The sequence below is a fragment of the Myotis davidii genome, unplaced genomic scaffold (assembly GCF_000327345.1).
Source record: "Myotis davidii unplaced genomic scaffold, ASM32734v1 scaffold327, whole genome shotgun sequence".
Classification (NCBI taxonomy): Eukaryota; Metazoa; Chordata; class Mammalia; order Chiroptera; family Vespertilionidae; genus Myotis; species Myotis davidii.
Genome location: NW_006298628.1, coordinates 3896980 through 3901171, shown reverse-complemented (window position 1 = coordinate 3901171; position 4192 = coordinate 3896980). Strand labels below are relative to the sequence as shown.

Here is a 4192-nt window from a genome sequence, read left to right as displayed (position 1 = left end):
AGATGCCCTTGGCCTGAATCGAACCTGGGACCTTTCAGTCTGCAGGCTGACGCTCTATCCACTGAGCCAAACCGGTTTCGGCCCTAAAGACAATTCTTATCCTAGAACTGAGTGGGAAGAAAGGAGGTAGGGAGCTGCTTGCATGTTCATGGGCTGTTTCCATGAGTTCCTCTCCCCATTTAGGCCCTGGTAGGCCACCCAAAGTGAAGGAGTGTGGGTAAGTCTCTCCCTCACCTTTATTCCCCCCTCCTCCCAGGAGAGGAGACCCACCTGTGTCTGCAGCGCCCCTGCTTCGTGCCAAGCAGCTGGGGAAAAGGAGACCCAGCCCTGGCCGGTTTGGCTCAGTGGATAGAGCATTGGCCTGTGGACTCAAGGGTCCCAGGTTCGAATCTGGTCAGGGGCACATGCCCGGGGTTTCGGGCTCCATCCCCAGTTGGGGTGTGCAGGAGGCAGCCAATCAATGGTTCTCTCTCATCATTGATGTGTCTCTCTCTCCCTCTCCCTTCCTCTCTGAAATCAATCAAAAAAATTAAAAAAGAAAAGATCCAGCTCTAGTCATCTCTGTCCATCAGGATCAATGGTCAAGGTCTGGGGAGAAAGGAGTTGTCAAGGGCGTTTATGCAGGACGTGGCCTTGGTGGGAGTTTGAGGAAAGGGGAGGCCACTCCCCATGCGCCAGGCCCAGCAGGGACAGGCCAGCTGAGCCACGTTAGCAGGCAAAGCCCTAAGGTGGGACAGCAAGGGGGGGACGCCAGCCCCTGCCCCATGGGTCCTGCAAGTGAGGTTTCCGACCAACAGCAGCAGCAACAGCACTTGGGAACTTGTTAGAAATGCAAATCTCGGGCCTTTCCTCAAACTCAGAGAATCAGAAATTTTGGGGGTGGGACCAGCACACCCTGCTTTAACAGGCCCTCTGGGTGATTCTGATTCTCACTTTAGTGTAAGAGCCACTGCCCTGCCATGAGGGGGGCCCTGGTTAACCTGGCTACTGTCTTATGGAGAGATAGGACCTTGTTTGCCCGGTGACAGGGGAGACAGAGCCCGAGCCCAGAAAATTCCCAGTCGGAGGGTGGCTCCTACGCTTCTGCCCGCCAGCCAGCGCCTCTATCGGCCCCTCCCAGCGGGAGGCCCCAGGTGAGTTTCTCTGGAGGGGCTGGCAGCACTCAGGACCCCAGGGAACCGCGGTCCACGTTCTCGCCACAGAAAGTCGGTTTGATGTGCTAATGAGGGCATCAATTATTGAGTTTTATTAGCATTCATTACAATAACAAGCAGGGGAGCAGAGGAGCCCCTGTGAATGCAGGAGGGTCTTTTAAAACTTATGGCCACTCACTCATCTCCCCTAGGCGGGGAGAGGCAGGGGAGAGTAGGAGAGGAGCTGTGGTCTAGAGTGCAGGCCTTGGGCAAAAGCAAGCACCCGCCTCCTCCTCAGTGCCCCACCCACACCAGCGTCTACCCTAGTCACTGTCTCCCCAGAACAGGGCCAAACCCCAGCCCCTCACTGCCTCAGGCTACTCATGCTGGAGTTTGGATGGTCCAAAGGGGCTCATGCACTGCACTGGCCTGACGATAGCTGCTCTGGCAGGAGGCTTTCTCGAGGATCTGGGTGGGAGGCTCCGGAGGTGGCAGAGAGAGTAGTGCAGGGGTCCAAACATAATTTCTACATCACCCCTTTCTCTGTGCCTTTCCCCAGAGGTCCATGCGCCCCTCTCTGTCCACTCCAGGCCCATCTCCTTCTTCCTGTCCAGATGTGTGCCCAGGTGCAGCCCCTGTTCCAACCGCACCTTGGGGGAAGGAGAGGCGGGGCTGAGTGTGGGTGCTCCCGCATAACCTCCCTCCACAGGCTCCCAGGAGCGGGTGAGGAGGCTGGGTGGGATGACTAAGAAGGGCAAGGTGGGCAGTGCCAGCTGCGCCCTCCCAACTGAGAGCAAAGCCAGAGACGCAGGAGGGCCAGGGGGAAGTTACCTGTTGCAGAATGAGAGTGAGGGCGGGTGGCACCTGAGGCATCTCAGGTGGAGGCAGCTGGCACCTTGGTTGTGCCAGGCACCCTGCCAGCTTACAGGAGCAAGTCTCATCTCTCATCTGGAAAAATCGTACCTGTGTTGCTCTTGCCCTGATCAGTCTTCTCCCTCCCCCAGGAGCCTCTGCTTCTGAGATCTGATGGGACGGGGGGGGGGGCATCTATCTTCGCTGGGGGTGGGGGCACAGGATCGGGTGGGGTCAATGAGGGGTAGATAATGCCAGGCCATCTGCCCTGTGGCTCCACTTGGAGCCTTGGGATCTGTGCTCCTGTTCAGGAGCTGTCTTCCTTCTCGCCCCTCCTTGGGACACGTGGAGGCCACCGTCCTGGGTTGGGTGGGTGTGGACGAAGTAGTTGAGGAGAGAAGGGAGTCAGATGAGCTCACAGCTCTGCAGGGGATCAGGAATGTTAAGGATTGTCTTTACAAAGTCAGGTACATACATACAAAAATTACCTGAGTCAGACCTAAGTGCCTCACTATGCAGGGGGCCCTCAGGATGCAGGAGGGCAACTTAGTGGGGGAACGATGGGTACCCTGGCCTGCTGGCCCCTTTGGAGCTGTCTCTAACGTCCAAGGCCTAATTCACGGAGTCTCTCCCGCTGTCCCCGAGGCAGTGGCTTCTTGTCATTCAGCACAAGGACAGCAAAACCGCCAGGTGGCAGGACAAGTGTCTTTCCAATGGTCCTCCAGGGCCAGTTCCTTAACCTTGACATGAATGAAGGTCAACCCTCAGCCACACCCTAGAGCCCACTCTCTCCCACCCACCATACAGTCGGTCATGAGCCCTGTGCCGGAGGTTGGTCCCTGCGTCTGGCAGCCCACAGGGTTAGGAGATGGTGATGTTGATAGAAAAGAGGCTGGGAGCTGTGGAGTCAGGCAGATCTGGGCTTGAATTTCAGCTTTGCTACTCTTATATTGGACAAGTGGCTATACCTCTCTAAGCCTCAACTCTTCTCTCTGAAATGGGGCTGAAAACGCCCGCTTCTGCAGGGTTGTGAGAGGGTTAAATGAAGGAATATGGGTAAGGCACCTGCTGATTCCCTGCCTCTTAGGCGGACACAAAGTAGGGGAGGGAAGAGACCTTGTCTCATGGGGGCACCCGGGAGGGGCAAAGGACAGCGTCCTGTGTAAGGACTGAGTGGGGGACTGAATGTGGAGGAGCCAGCAGTGTGAGTCCCCAACTTTGGGGCTTGGAGAGGCTTGAGAGGTGGTGTCCATGCAGCTGAGGGGGAAGCTACCCCTCCACTTGTCAACCCCTCCCTTACACAGGGCCTGCTGCCTCCCATGCCCATCCTGGGCAGGCAGCCAGGCAGGGAGCTGGACAAGTGCCCACTGTGCACTCAGAGGCCAAAAGATGGGCACCGTCCAGTTGGCAGAGGGAGAGGCAGCTGGCTCAGGAGGGGAGACGTCAGGGTGCCGACTGCTGGGGTCGTGTGCCCAAACGGTGTGTCCAAGATTGGCTGCCCTCCTGAGCTGTTCGCTGGAGCTGGGAAGGGCCCCCTTCCTCCTCCCGCACTGGCCCTGCCATCTGAGTTACTGCAACTGGAGATTAATCTCAAAGGGGCATCAGGGACTTGCCCTTAGCCAGGCATGTGGCTGCTTCAGGGGCAGGTCTGGGGGCGGGCAGGAAAGTGGGAGAGCCCAGAGTAAGGCTGCAACTGGGTAGAACAGGAAGTAGGGAAACCGGTTTGTCATTTGGGCCTCTTTGGGTGGGGTGGGGTCTCCTCTCTCAACTCCCTGCCTGCCTGCCACTCTGCCTGGAGGCCTGCAGCGAAGAGGTGTCCTGAGCCCCTTCCCGGATCAGCTAACCTGCGTGGGGATGCTGATAAGGGGCAGGGAACTTAGCCTCCCTTCCCCTCCTCAAGAGAAGCTCGGAGAGAAGACACAGGACAGCAAACCGGAGGGAGAGAGGGAGCCAGCAACCAAGACAGGAGGAGGGGCCGGTGCTGGTCCCAGTGGGAAAAGTCTGTGGACCTCACAGGTAGGCCAGGGTAGGAGGGAGGAGGGGGTGGGAGAACGGAGCGGGTGGGACAGTGCTGGCTTCTGCAGGCTCAGGTGGAGGTGGCAATGGCGAGGCCAAGCGAAGTGTGAGAGGGGCAGGAGCTGAAGCGCCCTCCTTTAGGGCCCTACTTGACCGATGGTCCTACACACCTTACCACTAGCAGAGGCCGC

The 4192-nt window shown here is 58.2% G+C and overlaps 1 long non-coding RNA gene across 1 annotated transcript in view; it reads left to right on the top strand.

Moving 5' to 3' along the window:
- Positions 1-322: 322 nt before the first annotated feature.
- Positions 323-4192, top strand: part of LOC107184758 — a 20452-nt gene continuing 16582 nt past the window's right edge. The window contains exon 1 of the long non-coding RNA XR_001515662.1: positions 323-334. This is a non-coding gene — a long non-coding RNA (uncharacterized LOC107184758). The remainder of the gene's footprint in view (positions 335-4192) is intronic.